At 41.8% G+C, this 26,305-nt stretch overlaps 1 long non-coding RNA gene across 1 annotated transcript in view; it reads left to right on the top strand.

Annotated features, from left to right (window-relative positions):
• Positions 1 to 23,735, top strand: part of LOC127571980 (uncharacterized) — a 230,350-nt gene extending 206,615 nt beyond the window's left edge. Inside the window, exon 3 of the long non-coding RNA XR_007956541.1 lies at positions 23,480 to 23,735. This is a non-coding gene — a long non-coding RNA (uncharacterized LOC127571980). The remainder of the gene's footprint in view (positions 1 to 23,479) is intronic.
• Positions 23,736 to 26,305: the final 2,570 nt, after the last annotated feature.

Genomic DNA, 26,305 nt, shown 5'->3' with positions numbered 1-26,305 from the left:
TTCTGGAGCAACTTATTGAGGAGCCCACCAGGGGATCGGCTGTTTTGGATTGGGTGCTATGTAGTGAACCCGAGGTGATTAGGGAACTAAAGGTAAAGGAACCACTGGGAACAAGTGATCACAATATGATTGAGTTTAGTTTCAAGTTTGAGAAGGAGAAGCTGATAACTGGTATATCGATATTTCAGTGGAATAAGGGAAATTACAAAGGTATGAGAGATGAGTTGGCCCAAATTGATTGGAGGAGTAAGTTAGCTGGAGGGACGGCAGAGGAAAAAATGGAAGAAATTTCTACAGGAAATAAGGACAATGCAGGACAGATAAAAAAAAATAAGTTTTGAATGGAAAAAAGGCACAGATGTGGATAACGAGGGAGGTGAAGGATAAAATAAAAGCAAAAGGGGCGGCGTACAAAGTAGCAAAAATTAGTGGGAAAACAGAAGATTGGAACGATTTTAAAAATCTGCAGAGAGAAACTAAGAAGGTCATTAGGAAAGCAAAGATGAGTTACGAAAGGAAGCTGGTGGACAACATTCGGAAGGATTCTAAGAGTTTTTTTAAATACATAAGGAATAAAAGAGAGACACGGGTTGACATAGGACCAATTGATAACGGTGCAGGAGGTATTATAATGGATGATAGTGAGATGGCAAGGGAATTGAATGAATATTTTGCATCGGTCTTCACCGTGGAGGACATAAGCAATGTGCCCGTTAGTCAGGAGTCTCACGAATTGGAGCTGAGTTCAGTTGAGATTAATAGGGAGAGGGTGCTAGGAAAACTAAAGGGGCTTAAGGCTGATAAGTCTCCCGGACCGGCTGAGGTGCATCCCCGGGTTCTGAAGGAGGTGGCTGTGGAGATAGCGGAGGCATTGGCGATTATCTTTCAGGAATCGATAGATTCTGGCATGGTTCCGGAGGACTGGAGGGTAGCGAATGTAGTTCCGTTGTATAAGAAAGGTGGGAGGCAGCACAAAGGCAATTACAGACCTATTAGTCTGACGTCAGTGGTGGGAAAATTATTGGAGTCTATCCGCAAGGAGGAGGTTACCGAATACCTAGAGGCGCAAGGCAAGATTGGACCTAGTCAACATGGTTTTGTGAAGGGGAGGTCCTGTCTGTCCAACCTATTGGAGTTTTTTGAAGAAATCACAGGTAGGGTGGATAAGGGAGAGGCGGTAGACGTTGTGTATTTAGACTTTCAAAAGGCCTTCGATAAGGTGCCTCACAAGAGACTGATTAATAAGATGAGAGGTCATGGAATTATGGGCAGGGTAGCAAAATGGGTGGAGCATTGGCTGGTTGGCAGGAAGCAAAGGGTGGAAATAAAAGGATCTCGTTCTGGTTGGTTACCGGTTACTAGTGGTGTGCCGCAGGGGTCGGTGTTGGGGCCGCTCCTTTTTACCTTGTACATCAATGATTTGGATGATGGAATAAATGGTTGTGTGGCTAAGTTTGCGGATGACACCAAGATAAGTGGAGGAGTAGGGAGCATAGAGGAAATAGAAAGAATGCAGAGGGACCTAGACAGTTTAGGAGAATGGGCAAGGAAATGGCAGATGAGATTCAATGTTGAGAAATGTGCAGTTGTACACTTTGGAAGCAGAAATAAGCGGGTAGATTATTATCTAGAAGGAGAGAAGATTGATAGTGCGGTAGTACAAAGGGACTTGGGGGTACTCGTACAAGATACCTTAAAAGTTAACCACCAGGTTGGATCGGTGGTTAAGAAAGCGAATGCTATGTTGGCATTCATCTCGAGAGGTATAGTGTATAAAAGTAAGGAAGTGTTGATGAGGCTCTACGGGGCACTAGTGAGGCCTCATTTGGAATACTCTGTACAGTTTTGGGCCGCATATCTTAGGAAGGATGTGCTGAAGTTGGAGAGGGTTCAGAGGAGATTTACGAGAATGATTCCAGGAATGAAAGGGCTTAAGTATGATGAGCGTTTGTCGGCTCTTGGACTGTACTCGCTGGAGTACAGAAGGATGAGAGGGGACCTCGTAGCGACATTTAAAATGTTGACAGGTAAGGACAGAGTAGATGTGGCTAGGCTGTTTCCCTTGGTGGGCGTGTCCAGGACCAGAGGGCACAATCTTAGAATTAGAGGGTACAGTTTCAAGACAGAGATGAGGAGAAATTTCTTTACCCAGAGGGTGGTGAAATTGTGGAACTCCTTGCCACGCACAGCAATGGAGGCCAGATCAGTGGGGGTATTCAAGGAGGAGATAGACAGATATCTAAATAGTCAGGGTATCAAGGGATATGGGGATAAGGCTGGAAAATGGGATTAGAATAGTTTTTTTTTCTCTTCTTTTTTTCCCACCCCATTTCTTTTTCCCTTTTCCTTGGAGTAGACTCGATGGGCCGAATGGCCTGCTTCTGCTCCCTTGTCTTGTGATCTTGTGAACTCCAGGCACATATTTCTTCTTTTATCCCTGATCGGTCCAACCCTCACTCTGGTCATCCTCCTATTCTTCACAGGAGAACGCCTTGGGGTTTTCCTTGATCCTATTCGCCAAGGCCTTCTCATGCCCCCTTCTAGCTCTCCTAAGTCCATTCTTAAGCTTCCTCCTGGCTACCTTGTAACTCTCCAGAGCCCTGTTTGATCCATGCTTTTGAAACCTTAGGTAAGCTTCTTTCTTCCTCTTGACAAGATATTCTACAGAAAGAAGGAGTAAGTTATCTAAAGTTGGAGAATTCAATATTGAATCTGAAAGGCTGCAACATGCCTGGGCGGAAGATGAGGTGATGTCCCTCAAGTTTAGATTGGACCTCATTTTAATAGAGAGGTAGGTCAGAGTGGATATGAGACAGGGAATTAAAGTAGCAGGCAACCAGAAGCCACAGGTCACTCCTGCAGAGTGAATGAAGATGTTCTACAAAACAATCAACCAATCAGCATTTGTGATTTCCAAGTGTAGAGGGGAGAGTGGTCCTCTAAGTGGATTGGATACACGCTAGTTCCCCAACTATCGTCTGATGCCCCCATGGGTTCTGAAGGGGCAATGGATTTACTGATATGTAAATATTTACTCTTTACCAGTCATCTTCCATCTTTTGAGTTGAAAGATTAGTGGCTACAGGAGAACATCATCTGAAATATAGCAGGCATGTATGGATAAAGGATATGGTGAGGGATTTTAGGGAGACCTAGGTGACTAGGGTATCTCCATCTACAAATGTCTTATGCAATGTAGCACTCCAGAGAGCATCAACTTGGCATAAGACTCCTTATTTGCATATGCCAAAGCTCTAAAACCCGTTGCAACAACCAGATTTGACACCCTGAATACTGTAAGCCTAGAACAAGAACATGCACACCCATTTCAATATTGGATGCTTTTGCACCTGTTTGTCATAGATTCACAGAGTCATAGAGTACTGCAGCACAGAAACAGGCCCTTTGGCCTATCTAGTCCATGCTGACCTGATCATATCCCTCTAAACCCCTCCCATCCATGCACCTATCCAAACTTCTCTTAAATGTTACAATTGAACCTCCATCTACCACTTCTGGTGGCAGCTCGTTTCACACTCACACCACCCTCTGAGTGAAGAAGTTCCCCCTCAAGTTCCTCTTAAGTATTTCACCTTTCACCCTAAACCTATGACCTCTAGTTCTAGTCTCACCCAACCTTCAGGGAAAAAGTCTGCATGCATTCATCCTATCTATACCCCTCATAATTTTGTATACCTCTATAAGATCTCCCCTTATTCTCCTGCGCTCCAGGGAATAAAGTCCTAACTTATTGAACCTTTTCCTATACAGGAAGTCCCCGACTTACAAACGCCTGACTTATGAACCCCCGTACTTATGAACCAACCTCCGTAAAGCCTATTATTTAAAACAATTGACTTACACACAATGGTTCATACTAATGAACGGGCGGACTACCTTGTGCAACGTTCAAAACACTGCGCGTTTTAAATGGTTCGTTGGTATGCAAGACATCAATTGGAACGAGAATAAGTGTTAACCTTTAATCATTATCTTTTCTTTTCTATCTAAACAGTTTAAGAAATGTTTCTTTAATGTTTTTTATACCTATACACACACACACATTCTCTCTTTCAATTATAAATACTGTACTGTAGTTACATTTATTATTATCACTGCATTATTATATTTATGATGTTTTAGGTACTATACTATATACTATACTATATACTAAGACAAACATTTGACTCTTTGATGCTAGATGTGCACTGTACATAACTGTTCCGACTTACATACAAATTCGGATTATGAACAGACTCAAAAACGGAACTCGTTCATAATCCAGGAACTTCCTGTAACTCAGGTCCTCAAGTCCCAGTAACATCCTTGTAAATTTTCTCTGCACTCTTTCAAGCTTATTGATATCTTGTGCCTCTGAAATGGCGGTGAGGTCATCTATTTTCTGGGCTGCTTTCATTTATATTCTGCTCCCTCCTCATCCCACAATGTTCTTCCTACATAGAAGATGCTTACAGCATAAACATGCATTTCTTTTTCTTTCCCCTCTCCTTGCTCTAGCATTGCCATAGAATCATAGAATTTTAGATATGCACAAGGTGCAAGCTATTGGCTCAGTGCAAGAATAGCAACAAAGAAGGTATAATGAAAACACACAGCCATTCATATTCACACTCGCAGCCACCAGCTCACGTATAGACACTTTGTGGATCCTGGAAATCAGAGGTAGAATCCGGATGTGGTGAGACCCTGGGATGAGTGCTGCAGCCAGGGCAGGAGGCAACGATTGCCCAGGAGCCAGCATGCGCATGTGTGATGGATGAGGACTTTGATGGACCAGGCTACAGAAGAAGGATAATTGCTAATCAGAACAAACTGCTTGGTGATTGGGAAGCCTACCAGAAAGTTTGATGTAGAACATGGGTAGTCCAGTGCCATCTTGTCACAGGGCTTTATGCTGAGCTTGAAGCTATCCTTTCTAGCAGGAATATTGTGACCAATTCCAACAGGTGCAGCCACAGGGGATGCAATACCTTCTCTTCCCATTATCCAGAGACCTGAATATCCCTTCCAGGTGAAGCAGCAATTCATCTGAACTTCTTCCAATTTAGTGTATTGCATTTGGTGCTCGCAATGTGGTCTCCTCTACATTGAAAAAACCAAACATAGATTGGGTGACCACTTTGCAGAACACCTTTGTTCAGTTCACAGGGGTGACCCTGAGCTTCCATTCACCTGCCACTTTAATTGTGTATTCCTCTCCACTCTGACCTCTTTGTCTTCAGCCTCCTTCAATGCTCCAATGATGCCCGGTTTAATCTCAATGAACAACTCATTTTCTCTCTAATCAAGCTGCAGCAATCGAGACTTAATATTGAATTTAACATTTTCAGGGAACTGTCCAACTTTTCCTCTCTCCCAATAGATGTGGCTATACCTTTCCATTTCAATTTGTCTTTTGTTTTGTCTTCTGCCTTTAGCTGCTGATTTTTCTAACAATTTTTACCTTGGCAACTTTGGCCTGCACCCTGTCACAGACTATCTCTCTGTTTGCTCCATGCATCCCTTTCTCTACAACTTAAAACATACCTGTATTCTCACTTTTTCCATTCTGATGAAGGACCCTTGACCTGAAGCAATGACTCGTGCTTCCCTTTCCACAGATGCTGCTTGACCTGCCGAGTGCTTCCAGCATTTTCTGTATTTGCTATGAATAACGTCTAACGGACAATTTCTCAGCTTCCAGTAGAAGACCAACAGCTTCGACCACAAGTCTGTAGTGGAAACTTGGATTGAATTCATGCAGGCCCATTGATACTAATGTTCCAAGGACCTCACAGGATGACAGCGCTGTCCGGGGATTTGTCCTTTGACAGACTATTGACAGTTATGAGCACAGCTACAGAGGACCGGCAGTGGTTCCAGGGAGCAAGAGCCAAATGTCTTCTCTTGGGCAACAGCACTCATGTCTGGCTCCCGCAACAGCACCACCACCCTTGAGGGTGCCCATCAGCACCTTGCCAAGTTGGTGAATTCAGAAGCAAGGACTATCAAGTCTGGAGCTGTTTGTTGTCTTCCCCCCTGAACTCAGCAGCCATCCACTGACCAGACTCCAGTCACTGGGGTCGAACTGCTTACGTCACTCGGAAAGGCAAATGGAAGGCAGGCATTAAGGATGATTAGTTTAGGTTAATTTGCAATATAACAAGACTTTATTCAGAAACTCAGTGTGGAATGTTTATTTGGAAGTGACTTTTATTTTTGCAATTTAGTCTCGTGGATGATGGGAAGGTAATTAGTGTGAGGTTGTTGTGAATGGCAATCTGGGATTGCAGTTGGTGATGCTGCATTCAGATTAATTCTTCTTGTATAAAAAGCTTAGTGGTAGATGGTTGTCTCTCTGATTGGAGGCCTGTGACTAGTGGTGTGCCGCAGGGATCAGTGCCAGGCCCATTGTTGTTTATCATCTTTATTAATGATTAGATGATAATGTGGTAAACTGGATCAGCAAATTTGCAGATGACACCAAGACTGAGGGCGTAGTGGACAGCGAGGAAGGCTATCAAAGCTTGCAAAGTGATCTGGACCAGGTGGGAAAATGGGCTGAAAAATGGTAGATGGAATTTAATGCAGACAAGTGTGAGGTGTTAGACTTTGGGAGGACAAACCAGGGTAAGACTCGCACAGTGAATGGTCGGGCACTGAGGTGTGCGGTAGGACAAAGGGACCTGGGAATACAGATCCAAAATTCTGTATTCCCAGGTAGATAGGGTTGTAAAGAGAGCTTTTGGCACATTAGCCTTCATAAATCAGGGCACCGAGTACAACAGTTGCAATGTTATGTTGGAGTTGCGTAAGACGTTGGTGAGGCCAAACTTAGAGTATTACGTGCAGTTCTGGTCACCTACCTACAGAAAAGATATCAATAAGCTTGAAAGAGTGCAGAGAAAATTTACATGGATGTTGCAGGGAGTTGAGGACTTGCCTTATAGGGAAAGGTTGAATAGGTTAGGACTTTATTCCCTGGAGTTCAGGAGAATAAGGGGCAATCTTATAGAGGTATACAAAATTATGAGGTGTATAGATAGGGTGAGTACATGCAGGCTTTTTCCCTTCAGGTTGGGTGAGACTAGAATGAGAGGTCATAGGTGAAATATCTAAGGGGAATCTGTGGGGGAACTACTTCACTCAGAGGGTGGTGCGAATGTGGAACAAGCTGCCAGCGGAAGTGGTGGATGCGGGTTCATTTGTAACGTTTGAGAGAAGTTTGGATAAATGCATGGATGAGAGAGGTGTGGAAGGCTATGGTCCAGGTGCACATGGATGGAACTAGGCAGAAAACCAGCCTGGCATGGACTAGATGGGCCGAAGGGCCTGTTTCTGTGCTGTAGTACTCCATGACTCTAATAAAAGAGGGAACTGCATAGGTTGCCACCTCCTTTTTTCCTATGTCTTTTCCTTATTATATTTCCCTTCTCCTGCAAACCCTCCCCATTGAATACATTCTCCTCAGCATTTCACCTGATGGCTGAGGGTGGGGTCTGTCCCACCAGGATGGCAAATGGCAGCGTCGCGCTGCACACAGCAGACCATAGTTGAGAGCCATTTAGGCAAGCACTCTATTGGAAGTGGTTTATTATTGTCAGTTGTACTGAGGTACAGTGAAAAACTTGTCTTGCATACTGTTCATACAGATCAATTCATTACACAGTGCATTGAGGTAGCACAAGGTAAAACCATATAGAATGTAAAGTGTCACAGCTACAGAGAAAGTGCAGTGCAGGCAGACAATGAGGTTCAATGTCACAATGAGGTAGATTCTAAGGTCAAGAGTCCATCTTATCGTACAAGGGAACCTTATAACAGTGGGATAGAAGCTGTCCTTGAGCCTGGTGGGATGTGCTTTCAGGTTTTTGTATCTTCTGCCCAATGGGAGAGGGGAGAAGAGAGAATGTCCTGGGTGGGTGGGGTCTTTGATTATGTTGGCTGCTCTACCCAGGCAGCGAGAAGTCTTGAGGGAGTCCATGGAGGGGAGGCTGGTTTCCATGATGTGCTGAGCTGTGTCCACAACTCTCTGCAGTTTCTTGCAGTCCTGGACAGAGCTGTTGCCAAACCAAGTTGTGATGCATCCAGATAGGATGCTTTCTATGGTGCATCATAGAAGTTGGTGAGTGTCAAAGGGGACATGCCAAATTTCATTATCCTCCTGAGGAAGGAGAGGTGCTGGTGAACTTTCTTGGTCATGGTATCTATGTGGTTGGACAGGACATGCTATTGGTGATGTTCACTCCAAGGAACTTGAAGCTCTCAACCCTATCAACGTCAGCATCAATGATGTAAACAAGAGTATGTGTACCTTCCCGAAGCCGATAAACAGCTCCTTTGCTGACAATGAGGGAAAAGTTGTTGTCATGACACCATGTCACTAAGCTCTCTATCTCCTTCCCCCTCTAAAGCTCTTCCAGGGCAATCCAGGTAGTGGAATTATTGTCTTAGCATGCCTATGATCTCCATCACATTTCATGGAAACGTGGTCCTCATTGTATGAATACTGCGCACATAGCTTGCACAACAGAGACACAAACCTTTTTGTTGGCAGAGAGAACATGTCAGTAGCCATTGTTACTGTAGTCAAATGCAGCTTGTTTCAGCAGGCTGCCACAGAACAAAATCTGACTCCTCACAGGACACCATTCATGTGGTGGTGAACACCTGATGAACAGTGAGCAGCTACATTGACAAGTGCCACCTGTAAGACAATGTGTCTGCGGTCAATGGTGCCTTACATCATGAGGTTTGTTGGAAAAATATTGGAGTCCAAGGCTGAGAACAGAGAGGCTGGATAGGGAGTGGAATGGAGAATTAAAGTGACAGGGAAATGAAAGCTTGGATAATATCTGCAAACTGAATGGAGATCTTCTGCAAAGCAGTTGCACAACCTGGTATTGGTATTGGTTTATTATTGTCACTTGTACCGAGGTACAGTGAAAAGCTTGTCTTGCATATCGTTTGTACAGATCAATTCATAACACAGTGCTTTGAGGTAGTACAGGGTAAAAACAATAACAGAATACAGAGTAAAGTGTCACAGCTACAGGGATGTGCATTGCAGGTAGACAATAAGGTGCAAGGTCATAACAAGGTGGATTGTGAGGTCAAGAGTTCACCTCAGCACATTTGGTCTTCCCAATGAAGAGCAGACCACATCATGAGCAGATTGATTTGTGCTTCTCATACATACTAGGTCAGGTTCATCTATTTGTTAATGGCTAACAATTTTAAACAGTTTTACATTTTTCCCTTGAACTTCACTGTTGTACCATATTGCAGAAATAATCATGCTGGTGCTAATTCCTAGTCATTGTCAAGCTATCTGTGAATGTGTTAATTTCTGATAACTGCTTTCCATTTGTAAGAACTTGTGTTGAATTGAACCAATTTCATTCATTGAATCTCGAATATCTAAGCCAAAAATAGAAGCTATTTTGGTAAATAGAAACATGAACTGCTACTTTCTGGATTTAAATCTGTTTAACATCAAACAGAAGCTTACTGTTATAATATTATGACTGTTATAATGAATACTGCCACTGACTACAACATATACAGTGACCCTCATGTAACAAAACCAATGGTCTCTAAATAATAAAGCAATCCAAAGGCACTTTGTGCTTGAGTGACTGGCTCCTTCTCTGTGGTAAATTTTATTTTATGATACAATTAGAAACACCGTGCAGTTTTCATGAGAAGAGTGACATCAGTCTCTGGGCAGGATTGACAGTAAGTCTGAGATGCAGAGTGACAGCAGAGGGAAATCATGGATGACTTTGGGACCACTAGTTGGGATGGTAAGAGTAACGGTGGGATTGGGAAAGTATTGTCAGTGACTATGCGATACACAGGAACAGGATTAGGAGTTATCAGATAGTGGTGGGTGGTCTCAGAATGGAAACGACTACTGTATGTTTATAAGAAGGTAGCAGCTGGGATAAAACTAGATGCCTTAGGGGAAGAAACTGGATCGAGGATCAGTGATGTATGTGAACGAATATTTTGGAAGACACTGGTCTTTTCCAATTAGGATCAACTATATTTCTAGTTCTGTGCATTATCTACATAAATTAACTGAGCAGAGACCTCTCATTGGAACTGGAGATAGTTGGAGAAGAATCAAGTTATAAGGTGCAGGGGAAGTGCAGAGGGGTTTTAAAGGTAGATTGAACATCTGCAAGGGTCCATCATTATACACACCAATAAGCTATCTATTGAATTGTTATTCTGACAAGTGAGAATTCTACAATTGTGCAAAGCTATCATTTTCATTTCTCATCTCTCGCACTCTTCCAGTTTCAGAATGTTGATTTAATCTCCTAAAGCTCCACTTGGTTGTCTAAAAAGAGTTATCAGCTCTGAACATATATATGCATGCATACACACCTATGCCCCCTTTGGCTATTGAAGACTTAGCTTAATTAGATTTTTTAGCAGTCATGATTCTTACAAAGTGCTCATATCATACAGGTCAGCTAAAATGCTGAGGTTGAAAAATATATGATTCATAACATTTTAAGGTACTGCATCCTTCCGTAAGTAGAGCAGAAGAAATCACATGCTAATGAGTTTCTACTAGCAGCTGAATTAGGTAAGTATTGTTCACTTGTTTTAACTACAAACCAAAACACCAACCCAGACACTGCAGGTTCCTAATTTCCTTGCAGCTTCCTGTCAAGAGTGACCAAATGGGGAGTTGCAGGACGATATAAGAAAGACGGTTACAAAGTACCTTTTGCAACTGCAAGACAGCCTAGAACACTCTACAACTAACAAAGCAGCTCCCGTCTTTAGGATTCAATCATACCTTGTTGCCCTAAACTTTTCTGCTCTCAAATAATGAAATTACGTATTTAGAAGCAGAGTTATTGTCTGCAAATTCAACATCAAAGTTCTAAGTAGGGCACAGAGGTTTTCAGTCATAGATTTACAAGGCCATTCAGCCAAACTGGTCCATACCAGTAATTATGGGTCATATAAACTTGTCCTAACTACCAGCACGACAGTCTGGTCTTTTGTTTCTCGTTTTGAAGAAAAGTTTCTGCTATAACATAGGGGAAAGTTACAGTTAATATGCACAGAGCAAGCTCTCACAAAGAACAATAAAATAATGCTTCAACAATGCAAGTTGATAATAAGCTTGGTGACAAGGGATAAATATTGGCTGTAACATGGGAGAAATCACTCCTGCTCCTCTTTGAAATAGTGCCTAGGCATCTTTTATGCCCATCTGAAGGGAGAGTTATCTCATAGGTTTAACATCTGACATTGCAACACTCCCTTCAGTACTGCACTGAAGAACCAGCCTAAATTTAGTGCTGCAGTCTGTTTCAAATGGGGTTTGAGCCAACAACCTACTGACTTTGAGGCAAGAAATCTACTGGAGATCCAAGCCAGCGAACACATTGCATGAAAATTAAGCCACTAGCAGTAATTCCTCATAATGGTATTTCTATGGACTGTGATTTCTGCTCCTCATTGGGATTTAATCACACATCATTAGCCTAATCTTCTCTTTCCTCTTGTCATTTACTTCATGGAATTGTCTCCTTAAAAGAAGGATTAATCTGACCATTTCAGCACAGAGATCTTGAAGAGGCAAATCAGAGGCCAAAAATTCATAGAATTTTAAGGCCATCAGCACAAGTGGTCCATGCCAGTGTTTATAGATCACATGAACCTCTCTCTAACAACTACCTGCACTGCCTTCTGTTCTTTTGTATCTCATTTACTTGTTCAACTTGCCCTTAAGTGCATCAAGACTATTCACCTCAACTACTCCTTCCGTTTGTGAATTTCAGATTTTCAGCATGCTTAAATTCCCTATTCAACTTATTATTGATTATCCTATATATGTATTGGCTACTTTATGTTCACACATATAGAAGCAGCTCTTCTAGGTCTGACCAATGCTACTTCACACCAAAGTGTCATGGAGTGATACAGCAAGGAAACAGGCCCTTCAGTCCACCAAGTACGAGCTGGACACTAAGAACCAATCTACCTTATGCCACTTTTATTTTCCCCACATTCCTCCATCACTCATCTGCACACTATGGACAATTTAGCCAGTTAATCTGTTAACTCTCGTGCCTTTGGGATGTGGGAGGAAACTGGAACACCCAAAGGAAACCCATTTAGTTACAGAGAGAACATGCAAACTCCACCCAGATATCATGGGAGGTCGGGATTGAACTCGGGTTGTTGCAGTCGTGAGACAGCAGCTCCGCTTGCTGCACCTCCGTGACCCCCCCCCCCCCCACTGACCCCTACAAGAACTATGATCATTGACCCTAACCTTAAAGCCAGACAAAAAGTGGCAGAAAGCATTACGAATACAAAAAGTGGTGGCTTCCAGTGAAACAAAGAAAATGTGGAGATGAAATACAAACACAAGAGACAACTACTCTGCTGTCTGCAAACTCAAAACCTAACTTTTCTCAAGGGCAATTATTGCTGGTGTTGCCAGCAATGTCTACATCCCATAAAAATAAATTAGAAAAAAATAATTAGATCTAATGGACTCCATCAAATTGATCATTAGATTATCTGTTTATCCTTAATCTCACCCTGCAGTATATTCATTATCACTTAAGGTCTACAAGAAAACAACAAGCATGTTTGTGCCTGTTCACAGAGTGACAATAATCTCTGCAATTGTCTGTGGGTGTGAAAGGTGTATGCCACAACAAACTTTAGTCAGTACACTTAGGTCAACATTTACACCATGAATAGATGAGATTTCCCAGATTATCTATGGAAGGAACAGGAAGATAATTCTTCATAGTTAATTTAGCCTTATAATAACAAAATTCTAAAAGCAGTTTTAATTTAATTCATCATCATTGCATTACCATACAAATCATATCCAGCTTCCTATTCCAACTCAAAGGCTTTTTACAAAGATGAATGTGACACCACAAATAATTTTGACAAGGGAAGAAAATGGAATAGGCAGTCAGAAGGGCAGTCTGAGCAAAGCCATGACAGATGAAGGCCAGGGAAATGATAAGTGAGATTTAAAATATTTCCTCTTCCTCATACATCAAAATAGTTTTGAAGTTGTTGGATAAATCTATTGAATGTTTGTAATAGTTCTAGGGGTTAAGTTCAACAACATGACACTCATTTCTCAGGCACTATGTGCCTTCTAGGTCCTCAGAATGGTAGTCAGGAAGCATGCACGTTCCTCTAATTGGACATGAACTGCCTGCCATTTGGGAAGAGTAATCAATAAGTACCTTGTTTCCCCCCCTTGCAATGTGTCAGAGTGTGCTGCAGCTTCACTTTATCTGCTACTATCGGCAACATCTATTATTAAAGATCCCTGCCATCCGGGCCATGCCATCTCCTCGCAGCTACCATCAGGCAGGAGGTACAGAAGCCTGAAGTCCCACATCACCAGATTCAAGAACAGCTACTTCCCCTCAACCATTGTTCTCGAATCAACTGTCACAACCCGAACCACAATAGTACAGCAACACGATGACCACTTTGATCATTTTGCACTAAAATAGACCTTTTTTTTGTTCTGATTGTGTCCTTTCTTGTAAAAATTGTGTATAATTCATGCTTAATTTGTTTTTCTTGTAAATGCTGCTTATATGATGCTATGTGTCTGTGCCACTGCTGCAAGTAAGTTTTTCATTTTACCTGTGCATACATGCACTTGTGCATATGACAATAAACTCGCCTTTGAATTTTTTGACTTTACTGAAATGATTGCAAGTGAATTTGTATGCCCATTGTAGCCCAGTCCTGGCCAGCCTCTCATTTTCCACCCTCCATAAGGTGAGCCATCCAAAATTCAGCTGCCCATGGCCCAACTCAGAACTTCTCCCATTTCTCCATCACTCCTGTGTTCAGTGGCAATCATGGACTTCCAGTCAAACCAAGCCTCAGTTTGAAAAGTTAGATCTCCTGTTTTAAGAGCTCTCCATCGTACCCTTATCTGCATTTTTCAAATCTCCTCTTACAATTCTCCAAGATAACTACCCTTCTTTAATCCTGGTTGTATTTAATTTATTTCTAAAATATACTTTATTCATTATATATGCAGTAAATATAATTACCGCTCAATTTTCTCCACCTTCATTGTTACATCATTTCAATTAATTTTCTTAGAATGCTTCAACACCACTCATGTCTCCTCCTTAAACAATGAAGCATTTGAAAGATCCAGTCCCTTGGTCTAAGTGGAAAGACCTTAGACTATGGTCCTTCCCCTCAAAGGCTTTGTGATGGCTGCACTAAGCTTCAGTGCATCCCTCAGCACACAGCGGCAACTAGAAATGTACCAGTTGGCAGCATTCGCTTGCAATGTCTCCTTTCACTAGAAGCCCAACAAATATCGGGTAGACCAAAGTGTGTCCTTCACCAAGTTGTAATTCCTTTGCCATAGGTGACCCTTCCTTTTAAGCTGCCTCAGGTCTAAGATTCCCATCTCCTTTAAGACACTTCATGAAATCTGTCTCTTTGACCAAGCTAAGGTTTCCTCATATCTCTTAAGCATGCTTGAGTGTCAAAATTTGTTTGATAATGCATCTGTGAAGTGCTCTGGCAGAATTAAAAGTGTGAAAGAAACAGAAGCTGCTGCTATAATGTACCTGTGCCTGAAATAGACACTATTCTATTTGTGTATGGGAATAAGCGGTTGAATATCTGCATCGAGTTTCTGCTGAATCTTTAGTTTGACCCAAGGCAGCCAACACTGGCTTGAACCTAGATCATTTACATGAGGCTACCTCTGCACACAGCGCCCTCTTCAGAATGTTGTGGTGCAAGATTCATATCCAGTGCTTCCTTGACAGCATCTGTGCTTCATGGAAATTCACTGCACTTGGCTGGGGCAATCAAGAATGTATGATCCTGTACTTAACCACCCAATAATTTACATGTCGCTCTTCATAAAGTAGAAGCTTGTTTCAAACTTCTGCCATAATCAATAGTATAACTACACAATTGCTTTAAAGTAGCAATGAAGATAATAATGTGGGCATGCAGATAATTCTTCCAAGCTGGAAAAGGCTCATGCAACTGATATTGAGGTAACCTCTCACAACTGAAGCCATATTTATAATAGAGAATATATAATAATTCCAACCTGTTAAGGATTGAGGCTCATAATAGTGAGATATTCAGACTAGAATGAGGAGCAGATTACAAATAGTGAGGTATTCACTCGATACTGAGACGGTATTGCTGAAAGTGAGAGATTGAGGTTGGACTGGATTTTCTGAAGGGCATTAGTCAACCAGATGAACAACACAGCAGCTATTTAATTTATTGGCTGGACTTAAATTCCCCAGCTGCTGTATTGGGATTTAAACTCATGTCTCTATATTGCTGAAGCAATTCTCTGGAATACACACCCAGTAACATAAACACTATGCAGCCATAGCCCATATTAAGAGCAAAGGGACGTGACAGGACTGAGGGTTTCCTAATGATTAAATTCATTTATCACTATCATAACCAAAAAAGATACTTGATGTGAGGTGTCTGGTAAAGCACACAGAAAATTTCATTTTACTGTAGCAACGCAGCTATCCAAAATCTCTGAACAAGTAACAAAATCAGCAGAGCTTTCATATGGAGCATATCAATCTGCCAGAAATACTGCCAGCATCAGCAACATTAGCAGGCAAAATCTCAACACTAAGTAGGCTGCAGGGTGAGTGGCTGAAACAAAAGCAGATATAAAATTAGTCTGATATCAGGTGTCCTTGGGTGCAGGTTTTTGATCTCTCAAATTAGTCCTCATTGTGCCTGCTTTTCTACTCATTAATGAATTAATTCCTACCCTAAGACATTGAATTGAGTTTTCATTTGCCTGGTCAGCTGGATGTAAGAATTCCTGGAACATTGTCGAAGAGAAGCAGGGAGACCTCCTGGTGAACTGAACAATATTCATCCATTAACCAAGATTAACTGCATTGCTGCATGTGAGACCTTACTGCGCATACATTTGCTACCTTTGGATTTTCTACATAACAAGTGACCACATTTACAATGTAATTAATTGGCCGTGAAGTGCTTCAGGTTATTCCATCAGACTGAAAGACATTATATAATTTCAATTCTTTCTTCTTTATAAAATGTAAAACGTGGGAAAAAGACTTGCTTTGTGATCTAAGGGTTGCAGAACTGTAAATTGTTCTTTATTTAATCTGGTTCAGATATTTCTACAATTAGCACAGTGGCAATGTAACAATTAAGATACAAGTAAAATTATGTACTCTGTACAGGAAGCTATTTGCATGAGACATTTCATCCTGTTTTGTGAATGGGTAATATATTTAAGAGCTAACTTTTCACAGAGCCACAGTCCACTCTAAGTCATCATTCACTGGTTTATGAGAGAATGGCACTTGCATTCAACATTCCCGAGACAAAGGTCCTCTATCAATTTGTCCCCACTGTATCTGCAACAATAAAGATCCCCAGAAGTGCATATTCAGGAACTACCTCTCAACGAAAACAGACTTCAACAATGAAACTCGTTATCACTCTCAGTGTTCCAGCATAGCCTTTGGCCTACAGAGGAGAAAGATGCTTGAAAATGAGGATCTCAAATTTGGCACAAAATTCACTTTGAATTTCCACCAGTTTTTTAAAATACTTTTTTCTTTATTCGTAATAATACACAGAAAAATAATTGGTACAAGTTTTTCTCTAAATTTGCTTACAATGTGTCAACACCACTTGGAATTGGAATTGGCTTATTATTGTCACTTGTACCGAAATACAGTGAAAGACTTGTCTTGCATACCGTTCATACAGATCAATTCATTACACAGTGCACTAAGGTAGTACAAGGTAAAACAATAACAGAAGGCAGAATAAAGTGTAACAGCTACAGAGAAGGTAGACAATAATGTACAATGTCATAATGAGGTAGATTGTGAGGTCAAGAGTCCATATTATTGTACTAGGGAACCGTTCAATAATCTTATAACAGCAGGATAGAAGCTGTCTTTGAGCCTAGTGGTACATGCTTTCAGGCTTTTGTATCTTCTGCCCAATAGGAGAAGGGAGAAGAGGGAGAATGTCTGGGGTGGGTGGGGTCTTTGATTATGTTGGCTGCTTTACCAAGGCAGCGAAAAGTGTAGACAGAATCCATGGAGGGGAGGCTGGTTTCTGTGATGTGCTGATCTGTGTCCACAAGTCTGCAGTTTCTTGCCATCCCAGGCAGAGCAGTTGCCATACCAAGCCATGATGGATCCAAATAGGATGCTTTCTGAGGTACATCAATAAAAATTGGTGAGCACTTATGTAACCTCCTTAACAATACACTCATGAAGCATTTTAGATGCTGTTACACAAAAGCTTTTCACTGTATCTCAGCACATGTGACAAGAATAAAACAATACCAATACCCAATGCACAGGACTCAGTCCCTCAGTGTCCGGTGGTGGCAGGGCCCTAGACTGTGATCCTTCGCCACAAATTCTTTGCAGTGGCTGCACTGAACTTCACCTTTCTCATGTACCTCTGCACCTTGGAATATGCCAGTCAGCAGCATTAACTTATAGACATCTCCTAACAGGAAGATCAATACATTTTAAGAAGACTAAAATGTGTCATTCAGTAGGTTGATGATCTTCCAGCAGCAGTTGATGTTTGACTCATTATGCGTCACTGGGAACAGTCGATATATCACAGCGTCCTCTGTTATGCAGCTGCTTGGGGTGAACCTCAACGACAACCATTGAATCCTTTACCAGACCTGCTTGGCAAACACACAATCCATGAATACGTAGACGATTGCCTCACTTGCATCCACAGGAGTAAATATTATTTCCTTCCTCTGTTCTTCATAAATTAAAGCTGCTGATTTGATGTCCTTAATACACTTACACTTCTGAGAAGCAGACCAGTTCTGCACCTTGAAATTTTTTTGGATAATTTTAAGACTTTCTGCTATTTTCCTAGCTGAGGTGGTTCCCCTGGTGTTAACTTTCAGAAGTATTCACATCAGGAAGAGCAGAGCAGTAAACCTCCCCTAACTGCCATGCACACTATCTGACAGCACATTGCCAGAAGCCATTCACTGAACAAGCATGAACAAGTGGACAAAATGCAAAAATCCTTCCCTCTGGATCAGGGATTCAAACAGAACTTGAAATAGCCACTGAGCACTCTTGACAGCAAATTAAGGGCTAGTTTCAAGCAGTGTGCTGCATATCATAGAGTCATAGAGTAATACAGCATGGAAACAGGCCTTCAGCTCAACCTGTCCATGCCGACCAAGATGCCCACCTAAGTTAGCCCCATTTGTTCGTGTTTGGCCCATGTCCTTCTAAACCTGTCTTATCCATATATTTATGCAAATGTCTTTTGAATGTTGTTATTATACCTGCCTCAACCACTTCCTCTGGCAGTTCATTCCATATATGCACCACCCTCTGTGTGAAGAAGTTGCCCCTCAGGTCCCTTTCAAATATTAAACCTGTGTCCTCTATTTTTTGGTTTCCTCTCCCTGGGAAAAAAGACTGTGTGCATTCACCCTATCTATGTCCCTCATTTTTTTATACACCTCTATAAGGTCACCCCTCAGTCTCCTACATCCAAAGGAATAAAGTCCTAGCCTGCCCAACCTCGCACTATAACTCAAGCCCTCAAGTTCTAGCAACCTCAGGTTCAATTCCAGCCGCAGTCTATAAGGAGTTTGTACATTCTCCCTGTGTCTGTGTGGGTTTCCTCCAGGTGCTCCGGTTTCCTCCCACATTCTAAAGACATATGGGTTAGGAAGTTGTGGGCATGCTATGTTGGCATGCATTTCCTCTATGGTCCAATTCTCTTTTCTGGTTGCACTCTACTTGTGTTTCCAAATTACTGCTATCATCGTAGTAAATTTGGTTCCACCTACTCCTGAGAAAGTCTTATAATGTCAGTCTTGGAAACTGCATACACTATTGTCATTGTCTTCTTGTTTTGTTCCCAATGGTGTAATTAATTTTGATCACAACATTGTGATGAAGGAAGGAGATGGTGCAGATGGTAGGTTTGAAGGAACAGAATGGGCAGGTGTGAAGAACGATGGGCAAAGTGGATCCAAGCACTGAATAAATGAGGAACAGATCAAGATGAACTGTGAAGAGAGCTGGTGGTGCTGGATCAGCTGACATCAGCTGACCTGGCATCTTTGAAGGAGAGTCTGACACAAGTAATGCCTGCTGTGATTTGAGTCGTTTAACAACAGACACTGAAGCTGTCTGGTGCTTTAGGTTGTACATGATGTGACTAGAGAATCAATCATAACCACCCTTCAAAGAACAGCAGCGAACTAAACACAAATCTTCTGAAGAGGCTCTGTCCGAGAATAGCCTACCTTTTGATACAATAAAAAATAAATATGACATTAATCTACCTGGAGTTATTGACATGCTTCATGCATTTAATCCTGTCGTTGCCAGTATGTTCCCATCTGTGTGAATCACTATAAGTGTTGCATTGCCTGTAGGAAGTTTTACTTCAGTCTGAAGTGTGATTATCCAGACTGAGAAGAACTAAAACAAACAGCAGCCAAACTTTAGTTCCTCAAAATGTGAAACAATCTGTAGAGATCCTGTAATACCCTGTCTGAGAACATCAAACTGCCAAAGTGAAAAAGTCAAACTACTATGTAGAAGTTTGAAACTGAGAAAAAATTCCCATGGAGGCTTATTGAAATGTTACTACTAAAATCAATGAAATTTTGATTACCCTCAACCACAGTCAGTCTTCTTTAAGTATCTGTTGAAATATATTACAACATTAATGAATTGAAGGGAAAAAGCAGATTATTGATTTCTTTTTTCTTTCTCTCTGCTTTTGGAGCATTAGAAGTTTCTTCCTTATTTGAGAGAGGGGAAGGAGAGAATCATCAAGCAGGCCCCAAGAAATTTAGTTGGGTTGAGAAAGTTTTTTTTACTCTGCCTGATGAAGTTGTGAAGTAAACTCAACTGCTGACAGCAACTAGTACATCAGAAACTTTGCTCTAATGCTCCTGCCTCAGCAAGAAGGAAGCAGTACACACAGTCAAGATGTCAATAACTGCAACAAATATCGGATATTACTGCTGCCACACTGGAGAATAAATATGTGATGAACAAACAGTAAGGCCCTTAAACAGGAAAGCAAGCCCTGACAGAATGAAGCAGACCTTCTTATCTGATACTTCAAAGAAGAAATACCTGTATCTTTGCTTAGGACTCAGTTACAACAGACATTAGTGGGTTTGGTTCAGATGCAGCGATGGATCAGATATGTGATTGTTGTCAAGGTAAAGTCATCTGCATTTTTGTTTGGGTGTCCCTGAGAGCTCTGATCCTGTACCTGGGTGTTTGCTGCTGATATCGTTATCTATAGGTTTTTCGCTACAATTAGACAAATATAGAGCTTTAAACAGAATGTCCATTATTGAAGAAATTAATCTTCAAAAATGTTTGTCGACTCTTGGACTGTACTCACTGGAGTACAGAAGAATGAGAGGGGACCTCATAGAAACATTTTGAATGTTGAAAGGACTGGACAGAGTAGATGTGGCTAAGCTGTTTTCCTTGGTGGGTGAGTCCAGGACTAGAGGGCACAGTCTTAGAACAGAAATGAGGAGAAATTTCTTTAGCCAGAGGGTTGTGGATTTATGGAATTCTTTGCCACATACAGTTGTGGAGGCCCGATCATTGGGGGTGCTTAAGGAGGAGATTGATAGCTATCTAATTAGTCAAGGTATCAAGGGATATGGGAAAAGGCTGTAAATTGGGGCTAGATAGGAATAGTTTAGTTTAGCTCATGGAGCAGACTCGATGGGCCGAATGGCCTACTTCTGCTCCTTTGTCTTGTCATATTGTGATCTTGTATCAGAGCCATATTACAAGATCCAAACCAGTTCTTAGAGGTACCTCCATCCACTGCATTGCTTTCCCCTTAAATTTAAAATAAAGAAAATATACCCATACAATCAGTTAAACTACTTACACCTCTGAACTTATAAGATTGGTGAAGTAGTTACATTAAACAAAACTGTAGATTCAGCCAGTCATGCCTTCACTCAGTTACTTAGTCTCCTTGTTTACTAAGCTCTTCTGTGCAAGTTGTAACCAGTACCCCTTGGTCCTGACATTTTGGAGTTCACTTAAGGCACGTATCGAGCTACCAACAAGGCATACCATTACTGAAGGCAGTCAATGTTCAGCTAACAGCCGTGACTGCTACAGCAATGTATCAAAAGTAAGACTACAAAGAGCAGGCAGTTCTTAAATTAAAGGTATTACACGGTTTCCCCTTAAAAAGTAACAAATTGATACAAACCATCAACTATCTACATATACTAAATGAGATCAGCAATTTATTACCTGCATGGTGTATATAGTTCTTAGATTAAATTAAATACGAATTTACTCATTGCTTTAGTTCTCTTAACTACAAATTCTACCTTACAGGCTAAACTATAAATCTCTGCAGTATCCATTCCAGGAACCAATAGTTTCTGTAAATCACTTCCACAAATAAACTAACTACATAACTGATCTCACATCCTGTACTGCAATTGCTACTTAACTATACTTAACCATAAATATATTATATAATATAGTTTCTGAACATTGACTGCACCACTAAACTTGACACAGTTTAATAAAACTTAACAGTCATTATGGAAGTTACATTATTTTCAGCATTTTAATAAGAACCCAGCCATCGCATTTTTTCACTTCAATTCCTTCTTAAGGCTCCTTATTTTACTTGCCTCTGCTCTCGTTCTGTCTCGTTTCTTGATTTTCTACAGACACACTGAACCTTTTCTCTTTCCTGCTGTCTGTTGATGTTAGAAAGTCATCACCTCTGACTTTTCCACTCTGGATTATTTCCAATGCTCACAATTTGGCCATAAATGTGTTCAGTCTCTCTCGGTTCATTCTGACCTTATTAAGCTGACATCAGTTAGTCCAGGCCTTGTGTAACATCACTCATGAGATGTTGAATCATCTCCACTGTGAAGTATATTTCTCCCCCAAGACATCCAGCTGAGTCTGAGCTTGATTCAGTCTGTTCATAACTCTGTAAGCAAAAGAAACACTGTAAACATCAAACTCTTCCCCGAGAGTTATGTAATCTCATCCACTGGTACAGCAATATCTGATTCTCATGAAATAACCTCTCTGCAGCAGCTTCCCATCTTTCATCATATCTGTGGATCCTTCCAATACCATAGCCATGGTCCTAACACTCTAATGAGCTGGTTACTACATTCTGCCCAAACAGATGACAGACTCCTCCTCCGAACTGCTTGCTTTATAGTATTGTGAGTATTCCAATGCTCTGAAAATGTTTTGCTACTGACAAAATGATATTCTGAACTTAGTCTGCTCAAATGAGCTGTTCTCCACTTTGGAACATCTCACCATCATCTACTATTCTAGCTTGTTTGATGCACTGCTCTGCAAATTTGTTTTTCCACATCATGATAATGTCAGCTGGTGCTTCCTTTATGAACACCTCTGCCCATCCGTCCTGCTTCAACTATAATGCAGTATTTCATGTAGTTGCGGCCCTAAAGTCAAGGAAGCATGTCCATGGCTCTTGATGACAACAATTTTAACAGCCCACACTGCAGAGGCTTTTGGAGTCATTGAGTTATACAGCACAGAAACAGACCTTTAGACCCAACTCGTCCAACCCGACCAAGGTGTCTTCCTGCGCTAGTCCCATGTGTCTACATTTGACCCATATCCCCCTAAACCTTTCCTATCCATGTAACTGTCCAAATGCCTTTTAAAAGTTGTAATTTTACCTCCCTCTACCAATTCCTCTGGCAGCTCGTTTCACTTACACACCCACCTTCTGTGTGAAAAACCTGCCTCTCAGGTCCCGTTTAAGCCTTTCCTCTCTCACCTTAAACCTACCACTGATGTTAGGCTTGTCCTTGCAACCCTTCTTAAATAAAAGCACATTAGCCACCGTCCAGTCTTCCGGCACCTCGCCTGTGGCTAAGGAAGATACAAAAACCACTGCCAGGGCCTCCACGATTTCTTACCTTGCTTCCCACAACATAACAGGACACACTTGCTCAGGCTCTGAGGATTTATCCACTGTTATACACCTCAACACCACCAGCATTCCCTCTTCTGTAATGACAGTTTTCAAAAGTGTTCTCAGTACTCTATTTTCTGAAAGGAGTCTTCTTCATTAATATTACTGACTCTCACGATACCCACTTCTGGGTGTTTCACCATTCTATTCACGACAGGATAATTTCACTGTAATTTATCTTTTAACAATCTCCTTCGGATGCAGCCATTATCTATATACACCCAGCTTCTGGCTTATCTCATCCTATATCTTGATCATCACACCTGCTTTTGCTGAGGAAGTCACTTATCTTCTTCATGCTTTAATCCCAAATTCTACTTATTTTAGAGACATTTATTTATTTATTAGTCACATGTACATCGAAACACACAGTGAAATGTGTCTCTTTGCGTTACAGAGAATGTGCTGGGGGCAGCCCGCAAGTGTTGCCGCTCTTCCGGCGCCAACATAGCATGCCCACAGCTCCTAACCTGTACATCTTTGGAATGTGAGAGGAGACCGGAACACCCGGAGGAAACCCACGCAGATGCAGGGAGAACGTACAAGCTCCTTACAGACAGCAGCGGAATCGAACCTGGGTCGCTAACGTTGTAATAGCTTTACACTAACCGCTACACTACCGTGACGCCATGGTACTTATGCTCATCTTCTCAATTAATGAATGGTCTGTTGTGGAAGTGCACAGTGGAAATGTGGAGGTTGTTTAAGGAATACTTGCATAGGGCTCAAGATAAGTTTGTCCCACTGAGGCAGGGTAAGGATGGTAGAGGAACCGTGGTTGACACGAGATGTAGAATATCTTGTCAAGAGGAAGAAAGAAGCTTAGCTGAGGTTTAGAAAGCATGGATAAGAGAGGGCTCTGGAGAGTTACAAGGTAGCCAGGAGGGAGCTTAAGAATGGACTAAGGATAGCTAGAAGGGGGCATGAGAAGGCCTTGGTGAGGAGAATCAAAGAAAACCCCAAGGCATTCTACATGTATGTGTAGAATAAGAGGATGACTAGAGTGAGGGTAGGACCGATCAGGGATAAAAGAGGAAACATGTGCCTGGAGTCGGAAGAGGTAGAGAAGGTCCTTAATGAATACTTTGCTTCAGTGTTCACCAGAGAAAGAGACCTTGACGTTTGTGAGGATGGTGTACAACAGGCTGATATGCTAGGACATGTCAACGTGAGAAAAGAGGATGTTCTGGAACTATTGAAAAACATTAGGATAGAAAAGTCGCCGGGGCCGGATGGGATATATCCAAGGTTATTATGGGAAGCTAGAGAAGAGATTGCTGTGCCTTTGGTGACAATCTTTGCATCCTCACTGGCCACAGGAGTAGTGCCAGATGATTGGAAGGTGGCAAATGTTGTTCCTTTGTTTAAGAAAGGGAGTAGGTATAACCCTGGGAATTACAGACCAGTGAGTCTTACTTCAGTGGTGGGCAAATTACTGGAGAAGGTTCTTAGAGACAAGATTTATGGGCTTTCAGAGAAGCATAGGCTGATTAGGGACAGTCAGCATGGCTCTGTGAGGGGTAAATCGTGCCTCATGAGCCTGATTGAATTCTTTGAGGATGTGACAAAGCATGTTGATGAATGTAGAGCAGTGGATATGGTGTACATGGATTTTAGTAAGGTGTTTGATAAGGTTCCTCATGGAAGGCTCATTCAGAAAGTCAGGAAGCATGGAATCCAGGGAAACTTGGCTGTGTGGATTCAGAATTGGCTCACCCATAGAAGACAGAGGGTGGTGGTCGATGGAGCATATTCTGCCTGGAGGTCGGTGACCAGTGGTGTTCCACAAGGATCTGTTCTGGGGTCCCTGCTCTATGATTTTTATAAATGACTTGGATGTGGATGTGGAAGGGTGGATTATTAGTTTGCCGATGATACAAAGGTTGGTGGTGTTGTGGATAGTGTAGAAAGTTACTGTAGATTACAACAGGATATTGATAGAATGCAGACCTGGGCTGAGAAGTGGCAGATGGAGGTCAACCTGGATAAGTGTGAAGTGATACACTTGGGGAGATCGAAGTTGAAGTCAGAATACAAGGTTAATGGCAGGACTCTTAGCAGTGTGGAGGAACAAAGGGATCTTAGGGTCCACGTCCATAGATCCCTCAACGTTGCCACGCAGGTCGATCGGGTTGTTAAGAAGGCATATGGAGTGTTGGCCTTCATTAGTCGGGGTATTGAGCTCAAGAGCCGTGAGGTAATGTTGCAGCTCTGTAGAACTCTGGTCAGACCACACTTGGAGTACTGTGTTCAGTTCTGGTCGCCTCATTATAGGAAGGGTGTGGAGGCTTTAGAGAGGGTGTAGAGGAGATTTACCAGGATGTTGCCTGGATTGGTGACCATATCTTATGAGGATAGATTGAGCAAGCTAGGGCTTTTCTCTTTGGAGAGAGGTGACTTGATAGAGGTGTACAAGATGATAAGAGACATAGATCGAGTGGACAGTCAGAGACTTTTTCCCAGTGCGACAATGGCTAACACGAGGGGACATAATTTTAAGGTGATAGGAGGAAGGTATAAGGGGGATGTCAGTGGTAAGTTTTTTTACACAGATTGGTGGGTGCGTGGAATGCACTGCCTGCAGAGGTTGTGGGGGCAGATACATTAGGGACATTTAAGAGACTCTTAGATAGACATATGAATGGTAGAAAAATAGGGGGCTATGTGGGAGGGAAGGGTTAAATAGATCTTAGAGCAGGATAAAATGTTGGCACAACATTGTGGGCTGTAGGGCCTGTACTGTGCTGTAGTGTTCTATGTTCTATGTTCTAGACTGCCGTGACTCTGGTATGGCAGTGTCTGTTAGATCAGCACTTATTGGCTCACCTCATGTAGAACTAACCAATTGTCTGCTTGGAGGGGGCTGGTGTATCTTGAAGTATGAATGGCTTCTGGATCTCTTCAATGCCCAACATTTCAATTCAAGCACACATTTCCTCAATTTGAGTCACTCAGTCTAATCAACATTCATAATCACTGCTGGATACCCTCAACCAATAACTATTAGTCTTTACTGGCTGCGAAAGTTTATCTCCTCCATAAATTGGTGTCCCTCTGAATGGATGCCCAAAACAACTTGCAAACTCAACAGAAAAGGCTTGAGGTATTTTTGATGCCCATCATGGCTTGTATCAGACTGGTGATGAGCAGCATTGAAACACATACAGTACCTATCAATGCATTCTGAATAAATAAAGTGATTTTACCTGAATTGTCATTGTTC

This window comes from Pristis pectinata, chromosome 6 (genome assembly GCF_009764475.1).
Source record: "Pristis pectinata isolate sPriPec2 chromosome 6, sPriPec2.1.pri, whole genome shotgun sequence".
Classification (NCBI taxonomy): Eukaryota; Metazoa; Chordata; class Chondrichthyes; order Rhinopristiformes; family Pristidae; genus Pristis; species Pristis pectinata.
The sequence above is the reverse complement of the archived record's forward strand: the minus strand, read 5'-3'. Positions and strand labels throughout refer to the sequence as shown.